The sequence below is a fragment of the Saccopteryx bilineata genome, chromosome 6 (genome assembly GCF_036850765.1).
Source record: "Saccopteryx bilineata isolate mSacBil1 chromosome 6, mSacBil1_pri_phased_curated, whole genome shotgun sequence".
NCBI lineage: Eukaryota > Metazoa > Chordata > Mammalia > Chiroptera > Emballonuridae > Saccopteryx > Saccopteryx bilineata.
Window position 1 is genome coordinate 208132126 of NC_089495.1, and position 14010 is coordinate 208146135.

The window sequence follows — 14010 nt, forward strand, 5'->3', positions numbered from 1 at the left end:
CGGGGCAGAGCCAGACTGCGGGAGTAGAGAGGTCTGGAGGGAAAGGTGGAAAGCTCCCTGCGAAGAGAAAGCCAGAGAAGGCAGTCGCTGAAGTGGTTTGGGATCCAGGGGCTTTTTTTTCCTTCTTCTAATTTTAAAATCAAACGTGGTAGAAACCTGAGTGTGTTGATATGCGGAGGGAAGGCACCCATAGTCAGATTGGAGATCTAGGCGAGGGTGTGGGGGGGGCACCAGAGGTCAGGGTGTGGGCAGGAGCCAACCTCAGAAGTGATCATGTTCATCAAGGGAGTGATCGAGGATAACGTTCGCAAAGCTGATTTGTAAACTCAAAGGTGCAATGCCGGCATGCACTACTCCTACCTCCTGTGAAATCCAGGGAAGAAGAATCAGGTGGTTGGGGGCAAGGGAGGGTCTGGGCTGGGGCAACAGGGTGGGTGTGACACATTTAACACGACATGGGGGGAGAGTGTTTGGGGGCGGAACAGGTGCTTTGGGGAAGACCAGAGAAAGAGGTCTGGTGCATACTGGATAGGAGACAGGCATCATCAGCATTCCAGGGTAGTGTGTGTGGGTGGGGCCCAGACCATCATTCGGGGCTGGTCATTTACCACCCTGCTCCACTGTTTCCCTAGAGTGTGTGTGGTCCCCAGTCCGACGTGGATACCCAGAGTCCTGGATGGAAACGAGGTCCCAGGACTGTCTCCTAAGCCTCTTATATTTGTGCTTTACCTGGGAATCCTTTACTGCCAGCCCCAAGCAGCTCTCCCTCAAGCCTCACTCCCCCAAAAGCTTCTTGCCATAATTCTAATCTATCGTGGCTAATCCCACGCAAGCCTTCCCTGAGTCTTGCCTACTCCCAGCTTGTCTCCTCAAAACCCCAGCAGGGCAAGGAGGAGCATATGTTTCCCTGGCTAGGCAGAAAGTGAGTTGAGCTTGGTCTGTGGGTCAGGATCCTGAACTGGCCCAGGTAGCTGAGTGTGTGGCCTGCAAGGAGCAGCCTCGTGGCATCAGCTCGACAACCTGGACGACAGCCTGATGTCTGACTCTACCTCTGTCTCTGTCCCATCAACCCTCAGTGTCTGGGACACAACTTACAGCATTAGCAGTCACAGAGAGGCTAAATGGATTCTGCCTGTAGGTTACATGGGCAGGTCCCTCCAACCCATGGGCAGGTGACCGCCTGGCCCCTCCCTCCCGGTGTTCCTCCCAAAGCTTGGAATGCCCCACTTTCTCTTGGGGACTTAGAGGTCTCAAACCCAGCCTCTTCACCTCCTAAAGATTTCTTGCTGGGGGTTCCTCACTGACCTTTCTCCCCCTGCAACCCTTTCCCCTGCGAAACTGCCAGGGGACTCTTTCTTAAAGGGCAAAGCTGATCTTGTCCCTGCTCTGTCCAGATTCCTCCATGAGTGCAGTCGCCTCGTCGGAGTTCGGGAGGCCTAGGCCCCAAGGATAAACTAGGGGTGGGCTGTCTGCAGGCTCTTTCACCTCAGGTCCTTACACCTGCCTCACAGGAGAAACCTTAAGGAGCACATGTATTCTGGGTAAAATGCCCGGCATTCCTCTCAGCCCCCAGAACCAGAGCAGAGCTGGCAGCAGGGCCCCCAGAGCCTCTGGCACTGCCCATCCTGCCGCCCCTGACCGGAGCCCCTCTCCACTCCCACACACAACCTCTTCCCAGATCTCTACCCATCCTGCATCCTTCAAGGCCCAATCCAAATGCTGCCTCTCTGGACAGCAGCCCCCACAGCCCATAGCGAAGGAGGGTCTCGGAGCACTTGGCTCAGGCTCCTTCAGGGAGATTTCACCCTGAGGCTTCCCTGGCGCTGACCTGTGGGTGCCCAGGGGGCACAGATGGCAAAGTCCTGGGGATCTCTGGGCTCTGGCACTGAGGGAATGCAGAGAGTATGTAAGGGATGGCTAGTAATGGGCAATGCAAACAGGCAATGGATCCAGACAGGAAAACCAGGAAGGTCTTCCGGGAAGAAGGACTAAAAAAACCAGAGATCAGGGGGCACTGTAAATCTTTCGGGGGTGCAGAGGTCTCCAGAACTTCTTGGTTGGGATGCGTGAGGGAAGAGCCATCTTCCTTTGGCGACAGCGGGGGAAGAGGGCCCATTCCCGAGAACCTGGTTCTGATGAAGCCCATGTTTCAGGACTGTGGGGGCTGACAGCGCCCCCACCCCCCCGCCACCCGGCGCACACACGCGCGCACACACGAGTCTCTGCACGGAGGGGTGGGGGTGTTCGCCATTCACCAACAGCCCACAGCCCGCAGCGCCACAGATAGAGACCCCCCCCCCCCCGGCCACACGCCGTCCCAAGAAGGTGCCCGGGGGTCTCTGCGGCGGGGGAAATCCCGCCCTCACCTCCCCGTGCTCCCCAACGCGGGTGGCCCCGGGGGGCGGGGCGCAGAGGGAAGAGGTGACATAATCCGGGCCGCACCCCCTCCGGCCTCCATCGCTCCCCAGGCCCCACGAAGCATACATGACATCATCGGCCTCATCTCCACTCCTCTCCCCCCGACCCCGGGACCCCGGCCGCGGGACGCGCCCCCTCCCCAGCTCGGGGTCCCGCCGGACGGCTGAGCCTCGCGGTGCAGAGGGCACAGCGATAGGTCGGAGCCGGGAGGGGCGCCGCGGGGGGCCTGCCTCACTTACTCGCTGCCTCAGGGTCTGGCGGGGGGGGTGTCTTCGGAACCGACGCCACCGGCCCGGCTCACTGGCGCAGCCCGAAGCCCGCCCGGCGGGGCGCGCGGCGCGGGCCCGGCTCGGCTCCGCGCCCCTCCCGCTCCCCGCCCGGGCCCCGCCCACCCGCAGCTGCGGCAAACGCGGGCCCGCCCCGGCCACGCCCCCCGGAGCCGCCAATCCCCGGGCCGGGGCGGGGCCCCCCGTGCTTTAACACTTTGCTCGCTGCGTCCCGACCTGCGCCGGGGACCCCTCCGTGCACCTCTCCAGGGCGCCACGAGTCTTTCCTGCGCCCCCCTGTCCATCGCCTGTTACTCCCAAGACCCTTGGGCTAAGCCCCCCGTCTCTCCAACAACCCCAACGTGGCCACGCGTTCCTGAACCCCACATCGTTGGCGACTAGAAGCGGCCCTTCTGGTTTGGGGAAGGGGCTCCCGACGCCGAGCCCAGAGCCCCATTCCTCTTCGGCGCCTGCTCTTCCGCCGCGGTCTCCCAGTGGACACCACGAGACCCTCTGAAAGTCTGCAAGTGGGGGCGGGGCGAGCCGTCACGGGTGGATCCGACACCGCCGTGGGAAGGCCCGCCCCCGCGCGGGGACCGCAGGAGGGTGTGTGTGGGGAGGCTTCCAGGGGCCTTGACTGCATCTGTCAGCAAACCGAGCCCATTGGAAACTTGCTGCTCGGGAATGCTCACCGTCTGGGTGGAAAGGCGGGCGACCAGAGGAAAAAGACACCCATTACAGTCCAGCAGGGTTGCAGCACTTTCACCTTGTGCCCTGCACGTGGGAGGAGGCCCGACCCCGTCCCGCAGGCCTCATCCTGGGGTGAGAGAAGGAGGTGGGGACTTCCTCCCCAACCCGGAACAGCAGCTTCGAACGCACGTGCTGTGCTGTGTTCTATGCAGGGAGTGCTCATCCCGCCTGGGGTGGCCCTGGAGGACTGCCTGGAGGAAGAGGTCTGCCGTGGAACTAGGATCTTAGCCTTAAATAAGGCGGGAAAGCAAGTCAGGCCTCTAAGGTTCAGCATTAGCAAAAGCTTGGAGGTACAAGGGGTCTGCCCTAAGCCCCCGCGGTGCCTCCACTCTGGCTGAGATTTAACCCTTGTATCTCTGCTGTTGTAGCCGACTTGTTTGGTTCTCTGTCAGCCTATTTTTTCTTTAAAGTATTTACTTTACTATTTTCTGTTTTCTGAATTTTTTTCATATTTGCTTTTCTCTTCTATAGGGTTTGCAAGGCAGAAAGCCAGTTTTTCAATTCTCCTGATGCTTGCCTGTAAGTTTACTAAATAAAAACACAGTTTATAGTTCACAAGTTAATAGTCAATGACAAATAATTTATTTTTATATTTCTCTTGACACAATTTCAATGTGCCTTTCCACCTCCTGGCCTGCCACTCTCACACCTACTTATATTTAAGTAATCCAGGATGACAGACCCAGCTTTTGTTTACACTTTATTTTTTATTTTTTATTTTTTACAGAGACATAGAGTGAGTCAGAGAGAGGGATAGAGAGGGACAGACAGACAGGAATGGAGAGAGATGAGAAGCATCAATCATTAGTTTTTCATTGCACGCTGCAACACCTTAGTTGTTCATTGATTGCTTTCTCATATGTGCCTTGACCGTGGGCCTTCAGCAGACCGAGTAACCCCTTGCTGGAGCCAGTGATCTTGGGTTCAAGCTGGTGGGCTTTTTGCTCAAACCAGATGAGCCCGCGCTCAAGCTGGCGACCTCGGGGTCTCGAACTTGGGTTCTTCGCATCCCAGTCCGACGCTCTATCCACTGTGCCACCGCCTGGTTAGGCTACACTTTTTTATTTAATAAATAAACTTTTATTAATTTTAATAAGGTGACATCAATAAATCAGGGTACATATATTCAAAGAAAACATGTCCAGGTTATCTTGTCATTCAATTCTGTTGCATACCCATCACCCAAAGTCAGATTGTCCTCTGTCACCTTCTTTCTAGTTTTCTTTGTGTCCCTCCCCTTCCCCCCCCAACCAACACTCTCTTGTCCATGTCTCTTAGTCCCCTTTTTTATTTCCCACCAATGTATGGAATCCTGCAGTTCTTGTTTTTTTTCTGATTTACTTATTTCATTCCATATAATGTTATCAAGATCCCACCATTTTGTTGTAAGTGATCCGATGTCATCAAACTTTTTTTTTTTTAAGCCACTAAATCCTCTTTTCAGTCATTGTTTTTGGCGTTTGCCAGCCCTCTGTTATCAATGTCATTGCCGGGTTTTTTTTCATGCTCTAAGTTTTTTTTTCTTTCCTCAGACCCATGTCTCACTCCCCTGGTGATTTCAGGGAGGGCTCCTGAATAGCATGTTTTGTCTAAGCCTTGGTCTTGGGTGAGAATGTTCTCTCCTGTGCAGAAAAAAAAATGGTACCGAAATGGTGGCTTGACTTTGAGTCTCAGATTCTTCCCCTCAAGAGTCTCTTGTCCTTATCCTATTGTCTTCTGGCTTTTTAAAATGGTAGCAAGTACACCTGAAACTATACATAGTTGACCCTTGAACAACCTGGGTTTGAACTGCAGAGGTTCACTTCTATGGGAATTTATTTTCCAATTTAATATATTGGAAACAAAATTTTTGGAGAGTTGTGACAATTTGAAAAAAAACTCGCAGGTGAACCTCGTGGTCTAGAAATCTTAAAAAAAATTTTTTTAAAAGTCAGGTATGTCATAAATGCATAAAATATATGTAGATGCCAGTCTATTTTATTATTTACTACTATAAGCTCGTCACTATAGACTATAAGGTCTATTCTAGAGTTCAAGTTTATCCAAACAGGGGCACACAAACACAGACTGTACATGGTGCCATTCACAGCTGAGAGAAATATACACAGATGTAAAGATGTGGCATGTATGTATATCGTACCGAATATATACTAATCAACTGTTTATCAGGAAGGCTTCTGCTCAGCTGAAGGCTACCAGTAATTAAATTTGGGGGGGACTCAAAAGTGATATAAAGATTCCCAAAGGCACTGGCGCTGATGTCCCTAACCGAAAGTTGCCCTAGCCAAACAATCTTTTTTTTTTTTTGTATTTTTCTGAAGCTGGAGACGGGGAGAGACAGTCAGACAGACTCCCGCATGCGCCCGACCGGGATCCACCCGGCACGCCCACCAGGGGGCGATGCTCTGCCCCTCCGGGGCGTCGCTCTGTTGCGACCAGAGCCACTCCAGTGCCTGGGGCAGAGGCCAAGGAGCCATCCCCAGCACCCGGGCCATCTTTTGCTCCAACGGAGCCTTGGCTGCGGGAGGGGAGGAGAGAGACAGAGAGGAAGGAGAGGGGGAGGGGTGGAGAAGCAGATGGGCGCCTCTCCTGTGTGCCGTGGCCGGGAATCGAACCCGGGACTTCTGCACGCCAGGCCGACGCTCTACCACTGAGCCAACCGGCCAGGGCCCTAGCCAAACAATCTTGATCGAATGGACCCGGTGGCGCTCCTGCTCTGCCAGTCTATGGAGTTGTTCAAACAAGCCGATCGCAACCCTGCAGGAACCAAGGTCACCTCATCCTCTTACTGACACAAAGCCCGCCCCCCCATAGCCTCTGGCTGTTCACTCTGGTCCAAAGTGAGACACCTGTGTGGCCTCGTGTGGTTTGCGGTGTCCTCCTCCCCTCAGCTGTGGGGATATGTAACTAATGGCACTGCTGTCAAGCTCACCTGCCCAGTATCAGGTCTTGTGTCCGGCCATCCCTCTCACCCTCGGGTGGGAATCCCTCCCTCCCTCTCTCCCTCTCTCCCTCCCTCCCTCACCAGTGCGGCGGAGGGGGCGGCCGTTAGAACAAGAATCTATCCTCACAACAAAGCTAGGGAAATAAAAAAACTGAGAAGAGTCTGTTAAACTGAGAAAAATAAAAAAGTCCGGTGATCTCCCGTGTTAGTGAGGGTGCAGGGAAACAGGAACTCAAGTGTTTTTGAGCGAATCTATTGGTACCTTTGGGGAGGACAATTGGGTAAGATATGAAAATGTGAAATGTGTATGTTCTCAGACCCAGCAATTCTGTTTCTGGGAATAAATGCCATCCGAAGTCACATGACAGATACACAAAGTCGATGCATTGATTACCATAGCAAAAACAACAACAAAAAATACATCAGTCTATTAATGAAATTAATAGAAAAAAACCGACAACCATTATTTCAATTACAATTTTAATAACATCAATAACCACAAAAATAACTGGAGATCTACCCTTTTAAGTGGTATTAGCCCTAGATCGTCTTGTGGCTGAGTTCTATAAATAAATCATTCCAAATCATAGGAAAAAGATGAAAATCTCCCAGATTCACTTTTCAAAGGCAGAATAATTTTAATGCCTAAATCTGAAAAATGATATCAAAGAAGAAAGGTGTGATTGATTAATCATCTGTCTTCCTCCCTAGCTTGCAGCATCCATGTAGACAGGATCCTTATTAAAAATGTCACATCTCTGCCTGACCTGTGGTGGCGCAGTGGATAAAGCGTCCACCTGGAAATGCTGAGGTCGCCGGTTCGAAACCCTGGGCTTGCCTGGTGAAGACACATATGGGAGTTGATGCTTCCAGCTCCTCCCCCCTTCTCCCTCTCTGTCTTTCTCCTCTCTAAAAATGAATAAATAAAATTAAAAAAAAAATCACATCCCCATCTTAACTACTCTGTTAGGCAGAATAATGACCCCCCAAAGACGTCCCGGTTCTAATCCCCAGAACCCGTACCTACGTTAGGTTCCGTGGCAAAGGCGAATTAAGGTTGTCGATAGAATAAAGTTTCTAACCAGATAACCTTAAAATAGGGAGATTATCCTAGGCAAGCCCAAGGTAATCACAGGTGTAGCGGAATAACCCATTGCATGGCCTTGGATGGGAACACAGCCAACAAGAAAAGAATGTTTTGCTAAGAGAATTGTTTTGTGACTCGAAGGCGGGTCACTGAAACAGGTCTATGTGACTGAAGGTGGTTGCTGGGCTTTTTTCTCAGTAAAACATTCTCATAAGATTTCTGTTCCTTTCGGCCTGACCTGTGGTGGCGCAGTGGATAAAGCGTTGACCTGGAAACGCTGAGGTCCCCGGTTAGAAACCCTGGGCTTGCCTGGTCAAGGCACATATGGGAGCTGATACTTCCAGCTCCTCCCCTCCCTCTGTCTCTCTCTCCTCTCTAAAAAAAAAAAAAAAAAAAAAAAAAAAAAAAAAAAAAAAAAAAAAAAAAGGTATCTGTTCCTTTCAAGGCTATTTCTTGAGATAAATAGGAATGTTGTGGGAACCATAGAAGCAATAGCAATTAATGCCTTTTGATATTATATTGTTATTAAGCTATCATACAGGTGTACTCCATGTGTCTTTAAGTAAAAGTTATGCTTGATGCTATGCCAATTAAGTAAACAAGCTTTTCTTCTTCTTCTTTTTTTTTTTTTGTATTTTTCTGAAGCTGGAAACGGGGAGAGACAGTCAGACTCCCGCATGCGCCCGACCAGGATCCACCTGGCACGCCCACCAGGGGGTGATGCTCTGCCACGACCAGAGCCACTGTAGCACCTGGGGCAGAGGCCAAGGAGCCATCCCCAGCGCCTGGGCCATCTTTGCTCCAATGGAGCTTTGGCTGCGGGAGGGGAAGAGAGAGACAGAGAGGAAGGAGGGGTGGGGTGGAGAAGCAAATGGGCGCTTCTCCTATGTCCCTGGCCGGGAATCAAACCTGGGTCCCCCACACGCCAGGCCGATGTTCTACCGCTGAGCCAACCGGCCAGGGCCTAAACAAGCTTTTTGAAGTCTTGTGAATAAAAGTAGGACACAGCACAAACTCAGTGCCATTTGCCTGAGTGAGTGGTGGTCCTTTGCTAGTCCACGATGATTTTGTCTGCTGATCTCTCTCTCTGCGCCCCCGACTCCCAACAACACACAGGGTCCTTGAGAGTAGGAGAGGAAGGCAGAAGAGAGAGAGGAGGAGCTCTGACGATGGAAGACTGGTTAGAGTGAGGCAACGTCGCTGGCTTTAGAGAGGGAGGAAGGGGGCCGTGAGCCAAGGGATACGGTGGCCCCCTGAAGATGGAAAATAGCTTCCAAAAGGAACACAGCCCCACCTTGATCTTAGCCTGGGAAGCCCCATGTTGAACTTCTAACCTACAGAACTAGAAGGCAATACGTTTGTGTTGGTTTATGCCTTTGAGTTGGCGGGGCGTTGTTACAGCCGCGGTAGAAAACCAAGGTGAGCACAAACTAGACACTCTACGTTCGTTTGCCGAAGGAAACGGCAAAGTCCCCAGGCCTGCAGGTACTTGGTAAAAGAGAGAAACAGAGCATTTCTCAGAACACAAATGGCCAACAAGCTGTTAGAAACACCGTCAGCCCCGCCGATAGGGAGGAGATGCAAACCAAAATGGAGTCAGCAGGTCCTGGCTGGGCGGCTCCGTGGCTAGAGCGTCCTTCTCGTTCAATTCCCAGTCAGGGCCCATCTGAGAAGCAGCCAACAATTAAGTGGAGCAATGAGTCGATGCTTCTTCCTCTCCCTCTCCCCAGCCCTCTCAATGGAAAAATTAAAAAAAAAAATCATCAAAAAAAAAAAAAAATCAAATCAGCAGACTAGTGTGATCGCTGGGAATCGTACCCACCAAGTTATTCAGAAGGGGACTTGTGGCTTCTTTTCTGGGATGACAAGGCAATTCCAGGGACCCCCCCCCAAACACCCAGTTAGGGGGCAGACTAGGCACGCGAATCCACGCTAAAGCATTCTACAGCCGTGCTTGCTGTATACGAGGAAATAAAAACCTCCGGGATTATTAAGAAACCTTCCTGGGAATAGTCGGTCAAGGTCTTGGAGGTTATCTAAACCAATATAAAACCCTAACGGAAACATTTATGACCCAAGTATGTATGCTGGAGTCTTTCCCAGGCTGTCTTCTAAGCCAGTTAGCTGATGTTCACACACACACACACACACACACACACACACACACACACACACTCAGGGCTCACAAAACAAGCTCAAGGGAAAACACCAACAATGACTTCTCCTTCTCACCACTGTTCTTCATAACGGCACATTTAACCTGAGATAGAGGGTTTATGCTCTTATGTTCCCCAGGGTCCCTCTGTTAACATTTCATTTTTCTTTCCTGTTCTCACTTAATTGATGCTTTGTGGAAATATGAACAAAGAGGCTTATCTGGACCTACACAGCGCACACCTCATTTCAAGATATGAAGAAACAAAGTGAGAAGGAATAGAAGCCCTCACCCCACCCCTCACCCCCCATGAGCTTTCCGTAGACGCATCTCTTTGTGAAGCAATGCCGGTCCTTCCTAAAGCCCCCAGCGGAATGATAACAAAATGATGATTGCATCATGAGAATTACGGCCGTGCCCAAATCTTCAACCCATTTTATGGAAACAGCAAGCTCCAAACAGGTCACCAGATTTCATTTTTGTAAAAGCTGGGTTGAACGTGCCGGGCAGAAGGCCTCCTTGGCAAACCTTTTTACATAGTCGTTGCAGACACAGTGATGATGGCTAAGTGGACCTTCTATTACCTGCTGCCAGGGCCCAAACTTCCTGGGTGTCCTTCATGGCCCGTTTGCTCACATCTCCTCCTCTGAGTTGCTGTCACCCAGCAGGGACAGTAGCTGAGATGTGGAAAAATGAAAATTTCCCAGGGATGATGGACTGTTTGGTCAATAGTTTCTCATCCATTCGTATTTATTACGACGGAAGGAATACACACAAACTAAAAAGGCATTAAGACAACTGCCCAACAAGACATCAAGCGTATGTCTCTACAACTAACCTGGTGTGTGGACTGTGGGGTTTTAGCGCCACCACAGACTGATGTGTCTTACTTACCCTGTTGATCAGACGTAGAGTAAAACGAGAGATGTTAGATCTCCGTTCCCCACTCGGCATAGAGCTGGAGCAGTATTAGTTTTAACCCTTTGGGCAGTGAGTTTTTTTTTCATGCTTGCTGACCCCCAGGAGTGAGTTGTGTTTTTTTCAAAAAATGAAGTTAGTTCCAGTTACAGTTTTATTAACTTAAAATCATGTTTGTTTGATAACCAATTTATGGAAATAAGAACATAATTTGCCTTTTTTAAATGTTGCCATCGCACATGTACGATTGCGCTTTGGATGGTCAGGAGGCACGAGGACGTCCATGAACGTCTGTCTGCACTTCTCAGAGGATTGATTCTGGTATCGCTATTATGATGAATGTGCCCTTTGGTATCACGTCGCAAGTGGAAGGCAAATCGTAAAATCGTGTAAGAAAGTGAAAGTGGACTAAAACCGGTCAGTGAATCTAGCATATTACACGCAAAAGGTTACATTTGAGTAAGTTGGACATGCGAGTATTGGGATTTTGTACATTCTCTTATAAGGTTCCCTTAGATGTTCTGCTGTAATGAGTAATCAAATCATGTATAAACCAGCCAAAAATTACAGTATGTATGGTATCGGGATAAACCAAGTAAAACTATTTTTCAGTGTGACTACTGTCATCTCGATGGGTGCAGCTCTGTGACTACCAAGTTAGATTTGATACACAACTCTTCACCCAGACACTGACCCCTCGGCCTTGTCCTCAACAGAAAAGGAGCGGGCCCCTTAGAACCCCGTTTTTCAAACGGCAGGCTGAGCTCTGTTGGGGGGTTATAAAGTCCGTGTAGCCCCCATCCGCAGATGACAGAACAGAGAAGCAAGTGTCGACAGGCGTTTGATGACAGGAAGCGGACTGCTGTCAAGTTCTGTCCCTGCCACCTGTAGGTAGGCACACGTCTGTACCGAGTCCTTCACGTACAATGGGTTTCTTACTGAGACGCTGCCAAAAACAGTTTGAGAAACACATTGTTACCAGAACGGTTTTCGGTCTTGGGGCGGGACTTGGGACTGGAGGTGTCTGTCTGGACCGTGCACTTGTGAAGGCTGGCGGTGAGATCCACCAACAGGACTCGGGGGTGGGGGGACAAAGGGGGAAGCCGAGGGGAGTAACGCCTACTGATGGGACTCGATGATTGCAAAGGTTTGAGAAATGAGTTACTGATTCAGAGCAATCAACAGATGCCGCGCCCGTAGGTAACAGCCCAAACCTCCGGGCTCAGCACTCACCCCCTTCCCAGCCCATCTCTCTTTGGCCTGGCTTTTTAAAATTTTTTTGTGGCAGAGAAGGAGAGAGTCAGAGAACAGACAGGAAGGGAGAGATGAGAAATATCAATTCTTCATTGCGGCTCCCTTAGTTGTTCATTGATTGATTTCTCATGTGCCTTGACTGGGGGGCTCCAGCAGATCGAGTGACCCCTTGCTCCAGCCAGCGACCTTGGGTCCAAGCTGGTGAGCTCTGCTCAAACCAATGAGCCTGCGCTCAAGCTGGCGACCTCAGGGTCTCGAACCTGGGTCCTCCGCATCCCAGTCCGACGCTCTATCCACTGCACCGTCCAGCCAGGCCCCTAGGCCTAGCTCTTCCCTTCCCTCCACCCACTGCACCGTGCCGTGCCTCTCAATGAATGTCCTTTCCACTCTCTGCGCCCGCCCGTCCTCTCCTCAACCTGGAAGGCCTCGCCGCGTGATGACTACATACCGTCTTTGGCCAGGCACCTGCCGCCTGGGTGACGACTGGCGGGCTCCCCGTTAGATGACCACCACCACCCCATTCCCCCTTACGGATGGGGCTGTGTGTCACTGTGGCCACGGAGGCGGAGCCACTCAATTGGGTGAACGGAGTGATGACTGGTGGCCTCACGGAGCCAGCTTCTATGGCCCCTTTTCTGAGGCTCAGCTTGAGTCAAGGGTACGGGAGGCCGTCTGGGCTCACAGTGTTTCACGTTAGTTTCTGCTATGGGACTTGTTTGACATCTATTGGAACAGATGGCACTAACCTTCAGGTACTGTTGTTTGGCTTTCGTAAGTTTCAACTCCTGGCTGATCTAATAAATAACTATTTTTGAAAAGATGAGTAACACTATTTGGCCCTCCAACCACAGGCTGGTCGAGAGCAGGCTTCGAAGGTGCGAGATGAAGAGAAGTTCTCACAGGACCAAACCGAACAGGACGGGCCTCCCCTGGGGGCAAGCGGTGTCAGAAGAGCTTGGTTGGGCCGAGTCGTGCAGATGAGGTGCCCAGAACATGCAGAACGAGCATTGATAACGGGGGAGTTACAAACATCGAAACGGATCTGACTGGCTGGAGTCAACAACAGTCTAGACTAAGTTCCTGAGGCAGGGGGCGAATCTGACGGCCAAAGAGGGGCCACACAGCGGGCCTGGGGGTCCGACGGGATCACAGCGAAGCCGAGTCCCTGGCTCTGAGTCACCATCCTTCCGGCACCTGAGACAGTCACCCTGGTGCTCCAGGACAAGTGAAAACCGTACGTATTCTCAGGAAGAAATGAAAATAAAGCTCGTGAAGAAGCAAATATTATATAAACTCATGGCACCGAAGTGTTTACCATCAGTTTTAGCATTATACACGCACAGGTCAGCAGCGCGATCGTTTTAACACTTTGCAGGTCTGATCTTCTTTTTAAGGTATAAAAGGCATTTAAAATAACTTCAGCCTGACCTGTGGTGGCGCAATGGATAAAGCCTCGACCTGGAGTGCTGAGGTCGCTAGTTCAAAACCCTGGGTCAAGGCACTTGTGAGAAGCAACTGCCCACTATGAGCTGATGCTTCCTGCTCCTCCCTTGCTCTCCCCTCTCCTCTCTAAAAACCAATAAACGAAGATCTTTAAAATAAACAATTTCATATATTGAATTTGGGGACTTTAAATGTTTACAAGTATTTAAGTAATAATTAATGTTTAAATGCTTTAAACACTTTAAGGGGTTGAACCTGAAAGTTCCCATTATTTAGTTATGAGAGCAGTTTGTACATGTTTAGAAAAATGTTAACTTATTAGTATTTGAATCATTGCTCACTTGATAATTTTATTCATCAGTAGATCCATCACTAAATAATGCACAGAGGGTCACAGGTGTTTCCCTCCATGCCAAACCTTGGGACCTAGACTCTTCAGGGATGTGAGGAATCAATGTTCCCTGTCCCCACTCCTGGCCTGTGGACAGTGACCTGAAGCTGTGTGTGGGGCCAGGGGCTGTCGTGACCACCTTGCTACTGGCACAGCTGGCCAAGGACTGAGGATGGGTGAAGGAAGGGTGGGAGGGACCCGGAGCCGCTGCCTCGGGCTGCAGGAAGCCCCTTGCATTGGGGGTTATAATTCCTGGCAGCCCTGTGGACTACCTCTGTGCCCCACCCCGCCTGCTCCATGGCGCTGCTGGCACTCCCCGGGGGTGCCACAGAGTACTGAGCACCTGGGCAGCGAGGTGCCGCTCTAGCCACCAGCCAGCCCTCC